At 40.5% G+C, this 12288-nt stretch overlaps 1 long non-coding RNA gene across 1 annotated transcript in view; it reads right to left on the bottom strand.

The window, feature by feature from the left end:
• Window positions 1-1044: 1044 nt before the first annotated feature.
• Window positions 1045-12288, bottom strand: part of LOC145546033 (uncharacterized) — a 50228-nt gene continuing 38984 nt past the window's right edge. The window contains exon 3 of the long non-coding RNA XR_014082437.1: window positions 1045-1197. This is a non-coding gene — a long non-coding RNA (uncharacterized LOC145546033). The remainder of the gene's footprint in view (window positions 1198-12288) is intronic.

Raw genomic sequence — 12288 nt, 5'->3', positions numbered from 1 at the left:
GGGCCTCACCTCTTCAGTTCCTCTTAGGGACCACAGACTTGTACTGTCTGAAACAGTTGACTCAAATATTTTGCTCAGTTTAGTGATTTTTTTTTTTTTTTAAGTGGTGGGATGGCTCATCTGGTACTAGTTTTTACTTCATCATAGTCAGGGGTAGATATCCTAATTTTAGACCTTTTGAATTTAAGGAACTTTGGACTATCCAGATAGAGATATTCTACAATGGAAAGGTAGCCTAGAGACAAAGGTTTGCAAAACATCAGTATAGAGATAGTAATTGAGACCGCGAACACAAATCATATAGGAGGTAACACAAAATGAGAAGAGTAGAGGATCTGAGGTAGAACCTTGGGGGAACTGCTGATTTTTCATGGATGGGTGAAAGAAAAGGGTTGACAAAAGAGGTACAGAAGGTGTAGTCTAACAGGCAGAAGAAGAGCCACTATCCCAGAAGTCAGTGAAGAAGAGTTTAAAAATATTTTGAATTCTTACTATGTCTCCCCATTGTGCTAAGAAAAAAAATTTTTTTTAATATTTCAAGCCACCCAATAATTTAGCACTTTATCAAATCCGTTTTATAGATGAAGATGAAACTCACCACCCAGGTAACTTGCAGCAGGTCATGCAGTTGGTAAGCGGCAGAGCCAGGATTCTAATCTAGGCATTCTGGCTCCAATATTTGCAAAAACCACAATGTCCTGCCTCATTCCAAATGTGACAGGGCCCTCTAGGAAGCTGAGGATTGAAAAGTGTCAATTGGATTAGGAGTGAGGGCCACTGTTGAGCTTGGCAAGAACTCGCTGGAATAAACAGTAGGTGCTAATTAACTGCTCACATTATCAGTTCCTGAGTTTAGCTCTTTGTGTGAACCAGCAGGCTGCCATGCACATGGCATCTCTCAGGCCCTGCCTGCATTGTCCTCCTCCTCAGCTTTCTGCTCAGAAAAAGGAGACTCACTCCCTAACTGTGTGCAGACAAGACCCACCGCTCCAGTTCCTAAGGGGTGAAGAGAAGTGTGAGGTGCCCATTAATACACAACACATGTGCCGAATACAGGTTTATGCACCTTTGAACATATCATCAACTCAATTATCTGTGTTCAGATTAGCCTCAGCAAATCTTTAAGTGCTCACAGCTATCTTCAGGTGTTCAGGGGATTATTATGAGGAGATGTTGGTCAGTTGCTCTCCATGTCTCCTGTGGGCAGAACAAAAGGGAAGAGGCTTAAATGTCAGCAGGGGATTTAGATGTAAGTGAGAACTCTGTGAGGCAGGGAGGTCCTGTGTACTTAAGCAAGTTTCCAGATGTCTGCCTTAGTTCTCCCTAAATATTCCCTTTCCCACCATATCACTCATATTTGTTTTATAACAAAACAGGATAATAACAAATGCTCATATAGTTCTTCCTTTGTGCCAGGCACTGTTATTAACTTTTCTACTCAGATTCATTCCTTCAGTACTCAGAACAGCACAATGCGATAAATACTAGTGCCATCTCCAGTTTACAGATAAAAAAAAACCCTGAGACTCAGAGATGGTGAGTAACTTGCCAAAGGTCACACAACCAACAAATGGCAGAGCCAACATTTGAAGCCTCCTGCAAAAGTCTGTCCTCTTACCTACAACCCTACCCTGCTCATCTGTAGAAACTGTACTAGAACAGAATTCAAGATAAGCAGAGCAGGGAAGAGACGCTACCAAAGTGGCATGGAGGTTGTGGTACATTGTTAGAAAATGGCCCTCCGTGAACCATGCCTCCCCAAATTCATGCCACTTGCAGTCCCCTTCCACACTGAATCTGTGCCAGCATAATGGCTTGGTTGGCCGACAGCATATGATGGAAGCAACTTTCTGGGACTTCAAGCCCATGAGAGATCTGACATGTGCACACTAAGTCACTTCAGTTGTGTCTGACCCTTTGCAACCGCATGGACTGTAGCTTGGCAGGCTCCTCTGTCCATGGGATTCTCCAGGCAAGAATACTGGAGTGGGCTGCCACGCCCTCCTTCAGGGGGACCTTTCTGACCAAAGGATCAAACCCGTATCTCTTAGGTTTCCTGCATTGGCCACTTCACCACTAGCACCACCTGGGAAGCCCTGAGAGATCTGGAGCTTCTGCTTTCTCTCTCAGAACCCAACTGCCTTGTAAAGAAATCCAGGCTATCCAGCTGTAGAGAGAGGTCAGGTAATGAGAAGCTTTGGAGGTTGAGAGCCACGTGGAAAACAGAGGCACCTCAGCTAAGGGCCAGCCTTACAGTGGTCAGTGAAGCCATCTGAACTGTCCACTGAGACATCACAAAGAGCAAAGATGACCCACATCTGCTGAGCACTGCCCGCAATCCTGACTCTAAAAGGGTGGTGGTTTTAAGTCATTAAGTGTTGGTTCTTTTCTATTATGAAACACATAACAAAATTTACCATTTTAACCATTTTCTAAGTGTACAGAGCTCTGTGGCATTCACATTGTGCAGCCATCACCACGGACTTTTTTTAGCATCTCAAACTGAAACTCTATCCCCGTTAAACACTAACTCCTCACTCTTTCTTCTTTCCAGCCCCTGGTAACCACTGTTTTACTTTCTTTCTCTATGAATCTAAATCATTAAGCTTTAAGGCAGTTTGTTAGGTAGCAACTTAAAACTTTATATAGACACTGATAGATTTAATAATCTGCTTTTAGAATATATTAATGTATTATGAGTTTATTAAATACCAGAGAATTGCAGAAGCATTAGGAACCCTCTCAGAGCTTCAGTTCTCTTTGTTATTGTAGATTTAATGTGTCATGCCCTGCAGCGTTATAGGTAAAATTATAATTATACGTAACATTTACTTTAAAGTTGAGAAGGCAGTTTCTCATTTAACATATTTTTTTTTTGCCTCTCACAACAGCTTTGTGAGGTGGAATGAGAGTTTTCATTTTATAGACCAGGGGACTGAGGATCAAAGAGTTTAAGGGACTTGCTCAAGGTCACAGCATAGAGTAGAATGGGTTGGTCTGCAACCGTTTATTGATTACTCCTATTTGGTAAGGGAGATGGAGAGCAGACCCAAAAGACAGTTCAGCAGCTTGAAAGAGAAGCTACAAGCCCAGCCCTCAAAGAGCATCTGCTTTCCTAGGACACACCCATGCCCACAGGAAAGCCCTTTGATCGTGCTGAGTACCAACCAAGATGGCTCCCAATGAAATGTTTTATAGGGTATGGCTGGATCCACATTAAGAAATAAATATGCTTGGTTGTATTTGGGACAGGAATAGCATGATGAGGAAAGCCAGATACATCCCCACTGAGTAAAGCCCCAGGCTGATATTCCTTTCATTAAAGGGACATAAAATCAATTCAGTGGGTCACAAACTACATGTGTGTGTGTGTATGTGTGTGTGTATGTGTGTATAAAATAGAGCTAAATTCATTGAAATAATAAAGGTGAGTGTTTTTCTATGGGATTTATTTCAGTTATATTGTATACATATACTTGGATCTTCATAGTCAAGTTACCTGGGATTTGGATTACAATACAAAATGTATTTCTTAATATGGCTAAACAACTTGAAAACCACTGCCCTACCCCACCTTTCTCCTGTCCATAGCCTTCCTCAAAGTGCAGAGATATTCTGCAGCCTTAGGGGGAGTGTGGCCTATCTACATGTACTGGCCTTGTACAAAGAGTAGAAAACACAGATGTTATTTTAGCACAAGGACAACACTCCAGAGGTCTGTATGGAGTAGCTGAAAACGTGGCATCTAAAATGTTGCCCATGTTTCCAAGGTGGTTTAATGACCCAGAGACACGGTGACACAATGCTGAAAGTGCTAGGGTAGACATAGGGAGTCTGAGGTTCCAACGCAGATCTTTATCAGACACCTATAATTTCTTGAAACTTTCTGGACTTTCCTTCCTCATCTGTTGGATAGAGGAATCAGACTAAATTATCTTTAAGGAAAGTCTCCCACCAAGAGAAGGAATGCTGATAAGATTTATGTCACTGCCTCCTCTTTTCCCCAGGGAGAAGCAATGGGATAAGGAAGGCAGAGGAAAAGTCAGTCTCTCTTCTTTAAAAATGTGTCCAGCTTTTTGTTTGTTTATATTTTATATTTTTGAGGTCAAGACAAACAAACATCATCTTTGAAAGACAGCTAATGTCCATTTCTGGTTTGAGGCAAGGGACTTACCCTGAGTACCCCACCCAGGTCCATACGTCTATAATCACGAAAACTTACATAGTTTTATTCTCACAAATTAAACAGTAAACTATAATTGTCTAGGTTCAAAGTATGATGGTGAAGTCATGGCACCTCAATCACATATAAAATTTGTCCCTGTAATTAAGCCATGTATATAAGAAGGTAGTTGGAATTCATGGAGTTAAAGCACGGGATTACGGTGATTCTCTACCCTGAGCCGAGGAAACGTGAACACCTTGGTGGCAGGACTTCAATCCTGGAGTTTAGGCAGAGGCTAGGAAAGAAGAGAAGGACTGTGGCAGAAGAGAAGGAGCTTGGATATTGCCAGCAGCCTTATTTTTTTTTTTTTTAAGAGCTGTAGAATATAATATATATTTTAGAAAACTTATGAATTTTTGCCCTACTCAAAAATTTATGACAATTTGATTCTACTTATTTGACTTAGTATGAATAGAATGCTAGATTTCTAATTTAAAAAGATAGGTATGCAACAAGCAACAAAGGTTTACTGTGTAGCACAGGGAACTGTAGTCAATATCTTGTAATAACTTATAATGGAAAATAATTTCAAAAATAATATGTGTGTATACATATAACTGAATCACAAAAAGAAAAGAATTCTACTTTTTGAAATTTAGTAATGTTTATCTTTTTGCCAGTTTTTTAAAATATCCTATGGAAATCTAATAACAACATTATGAGATACAAAATTTTAAATATATTTGTGTAGGATATGAGAAAGGCATGGCAACCCACTCCAGTATTCTTGCCTGGAGAATACCATGGACAGAGGAGATTGGAGGGATATGGTCCACTGGGTTGCAAAGAGTTGGACATGACTGAGCATGTATAGGATATAAGATTAATATGTGTAAATCTATTATATTTAATTATTAATGAAATCATTCAAGACGCTCCTATTCTTATTTTTTCTGCACTTGATAAAATATTCTCAGATATGTTAATCTGTCTCACTATGGTTATATATTTTTTTCTTTTCCCTTATATTTCTTTTGATTTTTGCTTTATATATCTTTGTTTCTTTGTTGTTAGGTGTCTTCTTTGTGAATTGTACCTTTTATTATTAAAAATATTCACCTTTGTTTCATTAAAAAAAAAAGAATTGCAGCACCTCAGCAATAATGGCTCTGCTTCTGTCAATGTCAGCAGGGAGACAGGGGCAGAGAGCTCTGAAGAGCTCTGTCAGCCATAGATGAGGCCCAAGAAATGTCCCAGAAGCCTGTGCTTCTCGCTATGCTGGGCTGAATCTAGAGCACTTCCAGGAATACTCAAATGGGTCTAGGAGTGACATGGGAACTTAGCAGATTTGTTTGAAACTTAAGAGTAGAAACTAGTTTTCATCAAACAGAAAACATCCTCATCTACTTGATTTTCAGACAAAGTAATGCTGTTTGGGACTGATAAAAGTAAATTCATTCTTATTGGGTAACCCCACATATTTATTCAATCTAGGGAGCATGTAAGTGAATGGTTCGAACTGCTTCATTTATATTTTCTCATGGTATAGAGAAATGTGTGTGATTTGATGACTAATTTTTTATCATGATAATTTTTTTTAGACATATTCAAACAAGATGACTTTTAATTGACTTGAATACTGCCTAACTCTCTGGATATGATAAAAAATCATTGAAAGGCACTAATTGAAGGGGAAAGCAAGAGAAGATTTATTAAAGGGCAATAGATTATATTAATATTATTAGACCAGTGATCCCTTCCCTCCCCCTAAACTAACCCCAAGCCCAGTTTATCTAAGTAAACCAAAGGGAATTTAATCTTAGCCTCTACTATATATTTAGTACATTCTGGCTGATATTTTAAACCCTGTTAGAAATCTGGTTAGCTTCCAGGCACATGCAATACTAGAATGGAGAAATAGTATAGATAAGTATCTCATTTTTTCTTTCTCTCTGAAATACTGACAATAACTCTTTGTAAAACATCTCAGGACACTGAAGGAAGTTACCAACATAGATTTTGTAGAAATCTGTCAAGAGCTATTATTGCAATTTATATAATATGGATATTTCATTTCACAAGCTTCATGTATTGCATGATTAAGACATGCATGGAAGACAATGGGATCAGTAGGCTGGTAAACATATGAAAAACCTGGAATCAAGAGGCAGGTTTGAAGAGCAGGGTTCTCAGCTCAACAGGGGATGGAACGACCTCAAGTAACACAGGCCAAACCACCAGATACACACCAATTCCCTCCCAACCAGAGCAAACATTACCCAGCAAAATGGGGGAAACCTATAGTGCATCTCATCGCTCAGAAGCCTTGCAAATGTGCCGGTTTCAGGAGATGAGAGACACGTTCAAGTTCCACAGACGCTTGAAATTCACAGATAAACTCAAGCCCTTCTCTTGGCACTTTAGTTTTACTCTTTGTCACCATGGCACAGCTGTGACCAAGGTCTACACCGCAGGCAGGAGTCCACCCTCTTCCCCATCCTCATCCTGCAGAGAAATTACTGAGTCAGGAAATGCCTGTGGACAGATGCTGGGGCCATGACTCAGTCCCTTATGGGGTGATGACCCTTGGGAAACAGAACATTGGGACCTCATGTTAGGCTTACACAGAACAGGAGGTTTGCCTCATTCTCAGAATCAACCACCCAAGGCAATTTTAGATTTTTCTCTTTGATAAGTCTCAAGTCTTCTCTGGTGCGTGGTAAGAGACATATAGATCATTTAGTTCTACTTGCTGTAGAGTTTTCATTTGTGATTTCACCTGTGCCCACCTACTCTTTTTCCCAGAAACAGTAGACCAGTCTGGCCACTTCTCTAGATTTACACAGTAACCTCACGCTGGCAAATGACAGGTAAATACTATGTTAAAGCCGCTTTCATGCTCTTGACGAAGATGATGACATTTTCTTTCATAACATTGTACTTTGCCTGTCAATCTTAATTAAACTATTGTGCTTAGGTTAAAATTATGTGGAGTATATTTTAAAAGCACTCCTGCATGCAGACTTATTTAAAGCACACACACCCACACACACACACCCACACACACACACATACAGTCAAAGCAACTATTTTTAAAGAAGTAAATTCCTTCTGAGAGCCATAATTTCAACTAGTCATCATGACTCTGAGAAACCATCTTTTTTCAGTTAAGAGAACTTAAATAACTAAAGGTAGTCCATTTGTCTATGCCATAAAGACACACCTACAATTTATTATCTATCTGTCTACAGACAATAGGTAGTGTGCTGATGGTTCCATGGAAATGCAAAGCCCAAAATGCATCAAGATTCCTTCTGGGGAATCTTTCCACTCTTTACTGGATGAAGAGAGATCACTCTCTTTATTGGGCAATTGAGCGAGGCTACCATTATATTTCTGTTCATAAAAATCTGTGTGTATGAAGAATATTGTATAGTTCACCTCATATGCACCCAATCATAGTCTCATGATCCCTACAACATCCCTGAGAGGTTGGGTAGAGTAGGAATAGTTATTTCTATTGATAGATGGGAAACTGTAGCCAGGAGAGGTTGAGTTACAGGATTGTAGAGAACAGTAGCATAGCTCAGATGGTAAAGAATCTGTCTTCAATGCAGGAGACCCTAGTTCGATCCTTGGGTTAGGAAGATCCCCTGGAGAAGGGGATGGCAACCCACTCCACTATTCTCACCTGGAGAATTCCATGGATAGAGGAGCCTGGAGGGCTACAGTCTGCGGGGTCACAAAGAGTCGGACACAACTAAGCAACTATCATATCATATCACCCAAGGCCACAGCACAAACCAAGACACAAGTTGGGATTCAAACCCAGATCTTCTGAGACTTCATCCACCTTATTTTCTCTACTTTATGCTTCTATAAAATAAAAATTACTGGTACTTTTGAGACAGACTAACAATCCCATTTTTTTGGTTCCTTCTGTAAAATCTAAAGACAATAAAGAGCTCACCAGGTAAATTCAACACATGTGGAACACCTGTGCTACAACCAACATGGAGGCATTCCTCCACAGGACTGGCAGTCTAGGTATTGTACTGCTGGGAAGGGTTCTATGTGGTGTATGGGAAACAAGTGTATAGTCTAGCAGCAGCTGCCCTGTGTGTGTCCTTGGAGGTGTTCCAAAGTTCTGAAATTGGGCTGCAGCCACCAAATGTCCCCCCCAGTTCAGCCATTCTGAACTGCTCCCTCGTCCTCTGGTAAAGCACAGGAGTCAGGGAGATGGTAGTTGGCACTGGAAAGAGTTGGTACTGGGTGAAGGGTTGGCACAGTTCCCCTTAGATAACTGAGCTGGGGAAAGAAGTAGAAGATGGGCGAGACTGGCCACAATTTTTGGAACTTCCTCCAAAGGGTAGGGGGTGGTGGCAGGAAGCTTCCCTACAAAGGAGCAGAACGTGATGTGTTGGTCATGGCTCTCTAAGCTACGGTCAGTGAGCTGGGGAAGAATTGGAGAGTTTGTCAAGTCCATCCCTCATTCATTCAACAAATAATTATTGAACATCTACTGTGCTGGGGCTTTCCCAATAGATCAAGCGGTAAAGAATCCGCCTGCAATGCAGAAGTCACAGGAAACGTGGGTTCAGTTCCTGGGTCAGGAAGAGATCCCTTGGAGGAGGAAATGGCAACCCACTCCAGTATTCTTGCTTGGAGAATCCCAGGGACAGAGAAGCCTGGTGGGCTACAGTCCATGGGGTGGCAAAGAGTCAGACAAAACTGAGCACCCACGCATGCACAATGCCGAGGATATGGCAGGAAACAAAGTCCCTGCCCTCACAGAGCTTACATTTTAGCTGGGGAGAAACAGCAAGCAAATAAATAAATAGTCTATCTGCTAGTTATAAGTACTGTGCATGTGTGCTCAGCCATTCAGTCGTGTCTGATTCTTTGTGACCCCATGGACTGTAGCCCACCAGGCTCTTCTGTCCATTGAATTTTCCAGGCAAGAAATACTGGAGTGGGTTGCCATTTCTTCCCGACACTTCTCTTGCGTCTCCTGCTTGGAAGGCAGATTCGTTATTACTGTGCCCCCTGGGAAGCCCCAATAAGTGCTGTGGAGAACAGGATAAGAGGAAAAGAGATTCTTGGGAGGTGCGAAATACTATCATATGTATGTTGTTTAGGGCCGATAACGTATTGCCCACTGATAACGACAAACAGAGACTCAAGAAAATGAGAAGCCATGGGGATATCTGGGGAAGACAATTTCAGGCAGAAGGGACAGCAAGTACAAAGACTGTGCTGTGGAGAGAGCTTGGCATGGTTAAGGAACAGCTAGGAGATGCCAACAGTGGTGTTGGTGTGGCATGAGGTTGGAGAGACTGTGGGGCACAGGTCACACAGGGCCCTATAGGCCAGTGTTAGGCTTGAGTGAGAGGGTTTTGAGGGTTTTGAGCAGGGAAGTGACAGGATCTGACTTTTTAAAGTATATGTCTGGCTCCGGTGTTGGAAAACATTTTGGGGTTGTGTCATGAAATGCAATAAAAATCTACTTTATTCTTGAAAGATTTTGTGTATGTGCCCTCATATTTCCCAGATTGGTTCCTAAGCTTCTTCCTAGACATGTTTCCATCCATTTGTTTTATTTCCAATCACCAGATTTTTAGAAATAGTCTGATCTTGTCATCAACCCCTTTCAACCCCCAACTTAAAAATTTCAAATGATTTTCACTTGCTCTTAGGTGAAAGTTCAAATTCCATCCTCTGGCCAAAAAGGTTCTATAAGATTTAGCCCTCATCCAACTTTCCCTTTTTCTACTCCCCTCCATCTGTCTCTACTCCAGCCATATTGCTTTTATTTCAGTTCATTGTAGTATAAGGCCTCCTCCCAGGTCATTTCTACTTCCTGACATGTCTGTTTGGTTCTTCCTTGCAGACCTTGAGTCCAAGGGCTCCAGAGATTTGTTGAATTAGATAATTTATCAGTTGAATGTGGTACATAAAATAAAGTCATCAGTGAATCGACTATTTGGAGTTATTTCTGTTTTGGAAGAAAGCTCAGATTTCACCAACCTGAAATTCCATTCAGTATTATTTAAAATTCTGTGAATATTTTGGGATTTCCCAGGTGGTGCAGTGGTAGGGAATCCACCTGGCAAGCAGAAGGCATGAGAGATGTGAGTTCAATCCCTGGGTCGGGAAGATCCCCTTGAGTAGGAAATACAAACTGCTCCAGTATTCTTGTCTGGAAAAAAAAAAAAGATCCCATGGGCAGAGGAGCCTGAAGGGCTATAGTCCTTGGAGTTACAAAGAGTCAGACATGACTGAGCACAGCACAGAATATATTTTGGAATAAATACATGTGATATTAATAAATTATATGATTACCCTTTGGAATGCCTTTCCTAGATGTTATAATTCAAATTCACCTTCCCTCATCATTGCAGCATGATCAATTACATGAAAAATCTTGGCAAATAAAGGTTGTTTATCACAAATATGTGGCTCTTTATCTATTATGGATTATCCCATTTTTGTATCTTAATAGGAATTCAGTCTCCTTTGTTACAAATGCTATGTTATTTTGTCTGAGCTGTTGTTGATATATTTAAAAATTCTGGAGTCATGCTGTTTAATTTGACTTTAAATTTTAAGTTATTTAAAATTAAAAAAAATATCCATTCCCGGGTTCACATGTGGTTAGTGGCTATGATATTGGATAGCCCAGATACTATAATGGACATTTTTTATCATTACAGGAAGTTCTTCTAGACAACATTGTTCTAGAGACTACCTTTCCCATCTCCATAGTTGTTTTTTTTTTTTTTTGCTGCATCGTGGGTCTTGTGGGGTCTTAGTTCCCTGACCAGGGATTGAATCTGGGCTCAGAGCAGTGAAAGACAAAATCCTAACCATGGGATGGCCAGGGAATTTTCTCCATAATGTTTTGATATAGCTTCTCTTTCTAAGAAGTACCTGTAGCAGAGTGGCAACAATTATGAATATATCAATTGCTTTACTTTCAGTGCCTACTTTGTGCCAAGCAGTGTGGTAGTAGAGTGGTGTATATATGTGTGTGTGTGTGTGTGTGTGTGTGTGTGTATACATACATATATGTATGTATATGTGTGTTTATTATATATGTATGTGTATGTATAACCTTATTTATTCATAATTAGGATAAAACCATGAGCCAGCTCAAGGAGGCTATTTTATAATATCACTGTAATAAATTGGAAAGTTGATGCCCATTAACTCAGGTTTCCATATTTAAATCCTTGTTGTTGTTGCTGTTGTTCAGTCGCTAAGTTGTGTCTGACTCTTTGTGACCCCATGTATTGCAGCATGTTGGGCTTCCCTGTCCTTCACTACCTCTCAGAGTTTGCTCAAACTCACATCCATTGAGTCATTAAAGCCATCCAATTATCTCATCCTCTATTACTCTCTTCTCCTCCTGCCCTCAATCTTTCCCAGCATTAGGGTCTTTTCCAATGAATCAGCTCTTCGCACCATGTGGCCAAAGTATTGGAGCTTCAGCTTCAGCAACAGTCCTTCCAATGAATATTCAGGGTTTATTTCCTTTAGGATTGATTGCTTTGATCTCCTTGCTGTCCAAGGGACTTTCAAGAGTTTTCTCCAGCACTACAATTCAAAAGCACCTATTCTTCAGTGCTCAGCCTTCGTTATGGTCCAACTCTTATAGCCATACATGACTACTGGAAAAACTTCACCTTTGACTATATGAACCTTTGTTGCAAAGTGATGTCTCTGCTTTTTAATACCCTGTCTAGGTTTGTCATAGCTTTCCTTCCAAGAGTAAGCATCTTTTAATGTCATGGCTGCAGTCACTGTCCACAGTGATTCTGGAGCCCAAGAAAATAAAATCTGTCACTGTTTCCACTTTTTCCCAATCTATTTGCCATGAAGATATATGGGACCAAATGCCATGATCTTAGTTTTAAGCTAGTTTTTTCACTCTCCTCTTTCACCCTCATCAAGAGACTCTTTAGTTCCTCTTTGTTTTCTGCCATTAGGGTAGTATCATCTGCATATCTGAGGGCATTAATATTTCCCCTGGCAATCTTGATTCCAGTTTGTGACTCATCCAGCCCAGCATTTCACATGATGTATGCTGCATATAAGTTAAATAAGCAAGGTGACAATATACA

This window comes from Giraffa tippelskirchi, chromosome 1 (genome assembly GCF_054371585.1).
Source record: "Giraffa tippelskirchi isolate mGirTip1 chromosome 1, T2T-mGirTip1v1.2.pri, whole genome shotgun sequence".
Classification (NCBI taxonomy): Eukaryota; Metazoa; Chordata; class Mammalia; order Artiodactyla; family Giraffidae; genus Giraffa; species Giraffa tippelskirchi.
Note: the sequence above shows the minus strand (reverse complement) of the source record. Positions and strands in the feature narration are given on the sequence as shown.